General features: G+C 45.1%; 1 long non-coding RNA gene across 1 annotated transcript; it reads right to left on the bottom strand.

Moving 5' to 3' along the window:
* Nucleotides 1–518: 518 nt before the first annotated feature.
* Nucleotides 519–1403, bottom strand: LOC120718356. The gene is made up of 3 exons (XR_005692459.1): nt 1225–1403; nt 852–1062; nt 519–663 (listed from the first exon to the last, which is right to left on the bottom strand). It is a non-coding gene; the product is annotated as an uncharacterized LOC120718356 (long non-coding RNA).
* Nucleotides 1404–10763: the final 9360 nt, after the last annotated feature.

Below are 10763 nucleotides of genomic sequence, written 5' to 3'. Positions count from 1 at the left end.
CAGGTCGTGTGGTTATCCAGAGGTGAGCAGAGGGAAGCAGTTTCCCCCTGATGAGGTTTATCAGCAGCACATCCACTGAGGTGGACTTTCTAGGGTCAGTTAGGATTGTAGTTTTGTGGAAGTCCAGAGGAAGTCGACACTCATCCAGACCATCAAAGATGAAAACAACCTGGAAGTCTTCAAAGCTGCAGATCCCTGCTTCTTTGGTTTCAGTAAAGAAGTGATGAACAAGTTCCACCAAGCTGAACGTTTTCTCTTTCAGCACATTCAGCTCTCTGAAAGTGAATGAAAATATGAACTGGATGTCCTGGTTGGCTTTGTCTTCAGCCCAGTCGAGAATGTATTTCTGAGTTAAGACTGTTTTCCCAATACCAGTCACTCCCTTTGTCAGCACTGTTCTGATTTGTTCAAGTCGTCCAGGTGAGGCTTTAAAGATGTCTTCTTCTCTGATTGATGTTTCTGGTCTGTCTCGTTTCCTGGATGCTGCTTCAATCTGTCTGACCTCATGTTCATCATTGACCTCTGCATTCCCTCCCTCTGTGATGTAGAGCTCTGTGTAGATCTGATTCAGAAGGGTTGGGTTTCCTGCTTTAGCGATCCCCTCAAACACACACTGGAACCTCTCCTTTAGTGTAGATTTAAGTTTGTGAGGACAAATGGCATCTAGAAGTTTAAAAAACTGTTTAAAAAAATGTATAGACTATTTAAATTCCATATATCAACATTGTTATGTGTTGTTCTATGTATTTTGAAATTAGTAAATTCTCTATTGAACACCAGCAACTTAGATCTTTAGTGAAATCCAATTTTCATTCATCCAAATGTTTAAATCTTTATAGAAATCCTCTTACTTCTCTGCAGACGGTCAGCCAGCTCATCAAGCTTCATTCTTTTCGTGAAGTCCAGGGTGATCTTCACAAATGCCTCTCTTCTGCTGCTCCTCCTCTGTTCCTCCTCCTCCTCCCTCTGACTCTCTAAGCATTCTGGGTAACCTGAACTCAGAACCTTCTGGATCTTCTTCAGGTCGTTCTTCACAAAACTGATGATGGTGTCCTCCAGCAACTGGAACAAAATACTTTATGAGTGACCCAATCAGACTGAAATCATGGAGCCAAACATCAGATTTATGTTGGACATACTGACATTCCGATGGTCTACAAAGAGCAGCATGGAGATGACTGTGAACTCAATACATGTAAAAGTAGTTGTTGTACATGTACAGACCGTAAATATGGAGTCCAGGTGTGTTTGATGCTGCTGGGCAGACTGACCACTGGGAACCTCTGAGCTCTCCTGGTCCACACTGTGGAGGAATCATGAGGAATTAGTTCACATGAAATCTGTTCCCAGAGAGACAAAGACCAGAAAAGACACAGATGCTTCTAGTGAATAGAAATTAATTCTTAAACTATACAGGGAATGCAGAATTATTAGGAAAGTTGTATTTTTGAGGAATAATTTTATTATTGAACAACAACCATGTTCTCAATGAACCCAAAAAACTCATTAATATCAAAGCTGAATGTTTTTGGAAGTAGTTTTTAGTTTGTTTTTAGTTTCAGCTATTTTAGGGGGATATCTGTGTGTGCATAATTATTAGGCAACTTAACAAAAAACAAATATATACCCATTTCAATTATTTATTTTTACCAGTGAAACCAATATAACATCTCCACATTCACAAATATACATTTCTGACATTCAAAAACAAAACAAAAACAAATCAGCGACCAATATAGCCACCTTTCTTTGCAAGGACACTCAAAAGCCTGCCATCCATGGATTCTGTCAGTGTTTTGATCTGTTCACCATCAACATTGCTTGCAGCAGCAACCACAGCCTCCCAGACACTGTTCAGAGAGGTTTTCCCTCCTTGTAAATCTCACATTTGATGATGGACCACAGGTTCTCAATGGGGTTCAGATCAGGTGAACAAGGTGGCCATGTCATTAGTTTTTTTTCTTTTATACCCTTTCTTGCCAGCCACGCTGTGGAGTACTTGGACGCGTGTGATGGAGCATTGTCCTGCATGAAAATCATGTTTTTCTTGAAGGATGCAGACTTCTTCCTGTACCACTGCTTGAAGAAGGTGTCTTCCAGAAACTGGCAGTAGGACTGGGAGTTGAGCTTGACTCCATCCTTAACCCGAAAAGGCCCCACAAGCTCATCTTTGATGATACCAGTCCAAGCCAGTACTCCACCTCCACCTTGCTGGCGTCTGAGTCGGACTGGAGCTCTCTGCCCTTTACCAATCCAGCCACGGGCCCATCCATCTGGCCCATCAAGACTCACTCTCATTTCATCAGTCCATAAAACCTTAGAAAAATCAGTCTTGAGATATTTCTTGGCCCAGTCTTGACGTTTCAGCTTGTGTGTCGTGTTCAGTGGTGGTCGTCTTTCAGCCTTTCTTACCTTGGCCATGTCTCTGAGTATTACACACCTTGTGCTTTTGGGCACTCCAGTCATGTTGCAGCTCTGAAATATGGCCAAACTGGTGGCAAGTGGCATCTTGGCAGCTGCACGCTTGACTTTTCTCAGTTCATGGGCAGTTATTTTGCGCCTTGGTTTTTCCACACGCTTCTTGCGACCCTGTTGACTATTTTGAATGAAACGCTTGATTGTTCGATGATCACGCTTCAGAAGCTTTGCAATTTTGAGACTGCTGCATCCCTCTGCAAGATATCTCATTAGTTTTGACGTTTCTGAGCCTGTCAAGTCCTTCTTTTGACCCATTTTGCCAAAGGAAAGGACGTTGCCTAATAATTATGCACACCTGATATAGGGTGTTGATGTCATTAGACCACACCCCTTCTCATTACAGAGATGCACATCACCTAATATGCTTAATTGGTAGTAGGCTTTCGAGCCTATACAGCTTGGAGTAAGACAACATGCATGAAGAGGATGATGTGGACAAAATACTCATTTGCCTAATAATTCTGCACTCCCTGTATGTCAGGTTGGGTATCAGACGCCACCTCTCTGGGGACATCTCAGGCCCTCCAAGGTTTGGAGGCCTATCTCCCCCCACCACCACTTCCCCTGCCAGTGGCGGACTCCCTCATACATCGGTGCGTTGGTGGTTCTTTGTGCCTGGGGATGGGCGTCCAGGTACACACCGGCTCACTCCTTGGCGGCCGCTTATCGGGGCCTGGAGCCTGGGGCTCGCTCGGGCCACTTCGGAGGTGGGGTGCCCCTGGCCTCTCAGCCTGGGGCTCGGTCACTCAGGCACAGCTGGCTGCCGGCGGAGCTCACGGGCGCGTCACTGCAACGCCCCCTGGCTTCTGCTCCGCGGCTGCTGAGTGAGCCCTCATCTGGGACTCTCTTCAGCTCTTTCTGGGACAGTGGCGCGGCTGCCCCTCTGTTAGTCTTCCTTGGTCTCTTGTGTTCTGGGGGCCTCTGGATGTCTGGAGTTTTGATCTCCTCCATACCTACTTCATGCCCTGGAGGACGGGGCAGTGGCCCCCCCACACCCTCTAGCAGATCATTACATGAAGGAAACTTTTAAAAAAACAAGCGCGTCCATGCTCACAGGTGTACACACGGGTGATCACACCCACAAACTACACCCTTTTTGGCTCCTACCTCAAAGCACACTGTGTTCTGTTGATCTTATGTGCTGCACAATAATGTTTAATATTTAGTATTTACTGTCATATTCCCATATATCATTGTGATGTTGTTTATTCTATTACTCTTGTTCTCTTCTGCTTGTTTTCTTTTTTTTTTCTCAACAGGTGATCCAGGTGATCGATATATGCATTTTTTTCCTTTTTTCTTTTCTGCTCATTCTGTTGGTTTTTGTCTTTTGCCCTTCTCCCCCGTCCCTCTTCTCAGCTGTTTCTCTTTCCTTCTTTCTTTCTCCCCTTCTTTCCCCCAGTCAAGTCTGTCCCGTATTCAGCAAGTGAAAATAAAATAAAATAAAGGTGGAGGAAGATCTCAGCCTGGGCGTCTATTGTCTCATGTATTCTGGAAGATGAATGGATGGTGGGGTGGGTGCAGTTTTCTCTGTGGTGGGGTTGGGTGGACTGTCCAGGGCTCTGTGGAGCCGGGGGGCGCTACTGCACTGGGCCCCGGTCTGATGGGCCTGGGCCCCCTTTCCCTGGCGGGTCGCGGAGGGTGGGAGTGCCTACTGGGGTCAGCGGGGGAGCTGGCCCCAGGGAGGGGTTACCTGCCCCTCCCTTCCTTCCCTCCCCATCTCCAGCTGCCTCCCTCTTCCCGCTCCTCCACAACCACCCACACATGCAGGGCCTTGGAGTAGGGGTATGTCACCAGGGTGCAGAGGAGGCTACCCCCCCCTCTGTCCCCTTCTGGCTGCCTCTGCCTCAATTTTATCCCACAACTTAGACATTCACATTATTCACACTCTCATTACACATACATATAGGATCTTGGGGGTGGGCACAATCACGGAGTCCAAATTACCATCAGGGTGTATACCTCACCCCTGACGTCGTTGCCCACCTCTCAATTTTAAATACACTTAGTCATTGAGGGCTAGCAGGAGGGACTATGCGCCTACCTGCTGCTCCTTGGCAGGTAGCTCCATGCCCTCCTGGGTTTTAATTGCACCTTAGAACACATATGCATCAACACTACAATGAGCGGGTGGAGGGAGGTTTGGAGTCTTCTCCCACCCCCATTCTCTGCGGCCTGCTGGAGCGGGGGGGCTAGGAGGAGGAGTTGGCCGTCCGACTGCGGTCTGGGGTGTGGGGCCTCCCTGCTGCTGCGGAGTCGGGGTGGTCTGCCTCTCCCCACCGCAGGGAAAAGGGTAACATCACCTGGGTCTGGGTGCAATTCCCCCCTCCAGGGGCAAGGGTACCTAGACCCGGTTTGTAGAGTACGCTTGGGGAGTGTGATTGTGTGTACAGCGTCTCTTTATGTCTGTCTCCATGTTGGTTGAGTGTGGAGTAAGTGCCTATGAGAGCATGAGGGTGGGAATGGATGTTTGTGTCTGTGTGTGCCTGTATATCTGTGTCTATATGTCAGGTTGGGTATCAGACGCCACCTCTCTGGGGACATCTCAGGCCCTCCAAGGTTTGGAGGCCTATCTCCACCCACCACCACTTCCCCTGCCAGTGGCGGACTCCCTCAGGTGTCGGTGCGTTGGTGGTTCTTTGTGTCTGGGGGTGGGCGTCTGGGTACACACCGGCTCACTCCTTGGCAGCTGCTTATCGGGGCCTGGAGCCTGGGGCTCGCTCGGGCCACTCCGGAGGTGGGGTGGCCCCGGCCTCTCGGCCTGGGGCTCGGTCACTCAGGCACAGCCGGCTGCCGGCGGAGCTCACGGGCGCGTCACTGCAACTCCCCCTGGCTTCTGCTCCGCGGCTTCTGAGTGAGCCCTCATCTGGGACTCTCCTCAGCTCTTACTGGGACAGTGGCGCGGCTGCCCCTCTGTTGGTCTTCCTTGGTCTCTTGTGTTCTGGGGGCCTCTGGATGTCTGGAGTCTTGATCTCCTCCATACCTGCTTCATGCCCTGGAGGACGGGGCTGTGGCTCCCCACACTCCCTAGCAGATCGTTACATGGAGAAACCTTTGGAATGCAAGCATGCTGATCCACACAGGTATGCACACAGGTGTACACACGGGTATTCACAGACGCGGACTACAGCTTTCTTGGCTGCTGCCTCAAAGCACATTGTGCGCTGTCTATCTTGCGTGCTGCACAATATCGTTTATTATTTAGTAACTATTGATATCTATGACTAGCTAGTTTATTGTGATGGTGCTTTGTTTTCTTTATTATTATGTTGCTCTTTGTTGTTTGCTGTCTCCTCTGTTTGTTTGTTTTTTGTTTGTTTTTTCTTTCTCCATACAGGTGACCCAGGAGTTTTTTTTTTTTTTTTTCTCTCTCTTCCCCCCCCTTCTCACCGTCTCTTCTCCCCTTTGGTTTTCTCTCTTTCTCTCCCTCTCTTTCTCTCATTCATTCCCCCTGTCCTATTTATTAAAAAAAAAAAAAAAAAAAAAAAAAAAAAAAAAAACAAAAGACAAAGGATGAACTGAAGCTCTGCCATCACGTAAAAAAAAAAAAAAAAAAAAAGAAAATAAAATAAAATAAAATAAACAATAAAAGGTGAATCAAATGGACCATTACGGCAAGGCTGGGATGGTCAATTTGGTAAAGTAAATCCGTTGGGCATCTTTCTTTGCCTTTAGACAATAATTCTGATGGCAAAAGAGCCAAACGGGACAGGCCAAAAAAAAAAAAAAAAAAAAAAAAAGGAACGGCGCTCGTCATAGTTTTCTCCCTTGTGCACGAGATCAAAGAGCTCTGCTTGGTGTTTAATGCTTTTGCTGTTGTAGAAGAATAGAAGTCTGGGACAGACAGATCCATCAGGATGATTAGATGTTCCGCGGCTGTGCCAAACCAGCCTCTCCAACACCATGCCCTGAACCTGCTACTCCACCCCTCCCCTGCAGCTGAGCTGCCAACCACACCCCGTCACAGGACTATTGTGACTGTCCTGGAGCTTAAAAACGTCAACAAAGTGGAAATCCTACAAAACAAAGGATGTTCATTCGCTTTCATTTAGTCGACCCAACTGGGGTTATCAAAACTAAAGTTAATGCTAAGTACTGTAATCCAAATCTGACTGAGAGAGTTAGCAGGCCAGAATTTTTTTTAAAAAGCCACAAGAAAGCACTGAGACACTGGCTGACACACAGATGAGGAATCTGAGACTAAGGAGAAAAGGGAAAATATATACGTGTCACAGGCAGAAATACAGACACCAGAAAACCATTTTTTTAATGACTGCAGAGGTCTGTCATACACCTGTAGAGAAAGATGTGTTTCAGTGAAAACGTGTTACTTTTAAAAAAGAGAAAAAGTAAAGTAAAAAGTCCTCTGGCCAGGGCATGTGTTACCTACATGGGAGGAGCATGATTCCCCCAGGGGCCAACAGCCAATCAGTGTGCTCACCCGTTCTCTCCTTGCTGTGGCAATTAAAAGTGTAGTTGGAGAGTAACGCTGCTGCAGGCAAGTTATGGACTTGAGTTGAATCGGACTAAGGCAGGCAAGTGTGCATTCATAGAACCAGTAAGTCACGTTGGGAACGTATTTTATTTCTGTTACTGTTAATGTACCAATGTAGACATCTGTTACTACTGCCTTGAGTTAGCAGCTATGCTGTAGGAATAGGTAAGTAGTAGCCTGACTCCACAGGATATTCCTCATTTCTAAGTTGTTTCAGTTATTGTGGAGAGTTAATGTTCCCAAAGATTTTACCTGATGGAGTTACTAAGTTAGCATACGAATCAGTTCTTATTTATAAAGCCTGCGTACACATGGCAGCCTTTGAGTGAGCAATTGTGTCAGGAATGGACAACTAAATACTTTTTCACAGAAGTTCGGTCAAAGGCTGTATGTCTTATTTGCCAAGAAACAGTTGCGGTTTTTAAGGAATACAACATCCATCTGCCATCACTTTTCCACTAAGCATGCAAATTATGCTAACAACCTGTCGACGCAAGAACGAATGACTACCACTCAGAGATTAGCAGCTAGTTTGCAGGCTCAGCAAAACACCTTTATCCGACAAACTACCATCCAAGAATCAAGCACAAAAGCAAGTTATTTACTGGCATTCAAATTAGCAAAGGCCAGCAAGCCATTCTCTGACGGGGAGTTTCTCAAAGAGTGCATGGTAGAGACAGCAGGTGTCTTGTGTCCTGAGAGCAAGAACAAATTTGAAAAAATTAGCTTATCACGCAGGACAGTGACTCGCTGTGTTGAGCTAATTGACGAAGACTTAACTAGCAAGCTAAACAAAAAAGCGGAGTCATTTACATTATATTCCTCGGCACTGGATGAAAGTAATGACATAAAAGACACTGCTCAGCTTTTAATTTTTATCAGAGGGATTAATGATAATTTTGAGATTCAAATTCAAATTCAAATTTTTATTTGTCACTTACACAGTCATACACAGTACGATATGCAGTGAAATGCTTAGACAACTGCTCGTGACCTAAAGAAAAAAAAAAGGAAAAGGCTATGAATAAGATAGGAAATAAATATGAAAAATTAAAAAGTGTAAATTTAACTAGGAAGGAATAAAATATAAAAAATTAAGGTTAAAAATGAAATAACTGTACAACACAAATTAGAATGAAGGGTAAATTTAACTGGGAAAGAATAAGATAAATATATAAATTAAAGTTGAAAATAAAATAACTGTACAACAAAATACACAATACACAGTATAGAAATATATAAGAATGTATGAAGAAATATAAAAAAAAAATATATATATACACACAATAACAGCAGCTGTACAAGTATTAACTGGAAATGAAGAATATAGTGACCAGTGTTGTGCAATCCACATTATGTCTTGTGCAGTGCAAATATGCTTAAAGTGATTTAAGTGATGAAGTGAAAACAATGTCCAGAATGTCCAGTGTGTGTGTAAGAACTGTATGTGTGGGTCAGTACTGTGTGGTGGTGTGATTGAGAGACCGTATCGCCTGCGGGAAGAAGCTCCTCCTCAGTCTCTCTGTGTTGGTCTTCAGGGAGCGGAATCGCTTTCCTGACCTCAACAGAGAGAACAGTCTGTTGTTGGGATGGCTGAGGTCCTTCACGATCTTCCTGGCCTTGGTCCAGCACCGCCTGCTGTAGATTGAGTGCAGGTCAGGGAGCTCGGAGCGGATGGTGCGCTCAGCTGATCGCACAACCCTCTGTAGAGCTCGTCTGTCCTGCATGGTGCTGTTCCCGAACCAGGTTAAGATGTTTCCCGTCAGGATGCTCTCTATGGTGCAGGAGTAAAAGTTCCTGAGCACCTTGGAGGGCAGTTGGAAGTCTCTCAAGCGTCTGAGGTGGTAGAGACGCTGACAGGCCTTTTTCACCACGGTGTTGATGTGACAGGACCATGACAGGTCCTGCGTGATGTGAACTCCGAGGTATTTGAAGCTGTCCACTCTCTCCACTGGGCACTCGTTGATGACAGGGGTCTGGTAGTTCCTCTCCTGCTTAGTGCTGAAGTCCACTATCAGCTCCTTTGTCTTACTGACGTTTAGAAGGAGGTTGTTCCTCTGGCACCAGTTCTCCAGATTCCTAATCTCCTTCAGGTAGGAGGAAGAGTTTTTGGCCATTGAATCCCTAATGGGGAAAACGAGGTGAGAGGACTTGTATCACAGCGTGTCGGAGGCCACCAAGAGGCACAGCCTACCTTGGAGTACACTCGCCAACAGATGGATCGCCAAATCTGACTGGAAAAAAAGTCGGGTTGCTCAAAAGAATCCAGGACAGGGTAAAAGAGGACAACCCTGTGCAGGAGGTAATTTTTTTACACTGCATAATCCACCAGGAAGCACTGTGCAAATCTGTATTGCACCTTGATCACATAGTGAAGCCAGTTGTAAAAGGCATTAACTTTATTAGAGCAAGGAGACTTCAGCATCATCAGTTTATTAAGTTTCTTGAAGAAATTGACGCTGATCACCAGGACTTGCTTTACCACTCCAATGTCCGTTGGTTAAGTTTGGGGAAAGCATGTCAACGAGTGTGGGAGCTCAGAAAGGAGATTGTCTCATTTTTGGAGCTACTTGAGAAAGATGGTGTTTTTCCTGAGCTGACACAAATTTAGCTTTTGCTGTGGACATACTGGCACACATGAATGAGCTGAACATGAAGCTGCAAGGGAAAGACCAGTTTGTACATGAAATGTACACAAACATCAGGGCCTTTAAAACCAAGCTTGTTTTATTCTCAAAACAAATGTCACATAAGTCGTTCGCTCATTTTCCCACACTGGCTATGCTGAAAGAGGCACCTCAACATGTGAAGAAATACAGGAAATCACTGGATGACCTGCATGAGGAATTCTGCCGTTGGTTCTCTGATTTTGGGAAAATTGAAAAGCCACTTCACCTGTTGTCATGTCCATTCACACAAGACCCTGAAACAGCGCCATAGGAGTTGCAGTTGGAACTGATTGATCTGCAATGTGACACTGTCTTAAAGGAGAAGTTCAACTCTGTTAAACTGGATAAGTTTTATGCATCATTAAACGCAGCCAAATTTCCAAAGATCCAGAAGATGTCACAGAGGATGCTGGTGTTGTTTGGCTCTACGTATGTATGTGAACAGACTTTCAGTGTGATGAACAACAACAAAGCATCCCACTGATCCCAGTTGAGTGATGAACACCTCAGATCTGTTCTGAGAATTGCCACAACAAATCTAACACCAGATTTCGACGCACTGTCAAAAAAGGGTGATCAACAACACTGTTCCCACTAAAAGTGAATGTAAGTATTAACACTATAATGCCTTCTTAATGTTTTTCTTTGATATGTATGCATCTGGTGCTGTCCTGGCCCGTTTTGTAAATTTTAAAATTCAGTGTGGCCCCTGAGCCAAAAAGTTTGCCCACCCCTGCTCTAAGCTCTGTTTCTGGTATCTGGATCTGTCCTTTTGTAATCTGGTATGGTGTTCTCTGTAATACTGAAGTATGAGAAATGCTAAACAAGCAAGAGAGATGTTTATGTTATTTCTTATTTGTATTAATTACAGAACCACATCCTTACTTGCCAGCGAGAGTGTGTTTGATATGGGCTCGTGGCAAATAAAGTTCTTCCACTCTGACATCATTCCCCGTCTCTGACTGGATGTACAGGGAACAGTACCGAATCACGTTTCAGAGATAGTGGTCCAGGGCGTCCGCTATAACAAGTAAATTAGATTACTTTATGAATAAAAGAATTAAAATAACACAGGTAGCACCACATTCTTTTTCGCATCAGAAGGAGCTTTTGTTATTTTA

This window comes from Simochromis diagramma, unplaced genomic scaffold (genome assembly GCF_900408965.1).
Source record: "Simochromis diagramma unplaced genomic scaffold, fSimDia1.1 OVJJ01000514.1, whole genome shotgun sequence".
Classification (NCBI taxonomy): Eukaryota; Metazoa; Chordata; class Actinopteri; order Cichliformes; family Cichlidae; genus Simochromis; species Simochromis diagramma.
The sequence above is the reverse complement of the archived record's forward strand: the minus strand, read 5'-3'. Positions and strand labels throughout refer to the sequence as shown.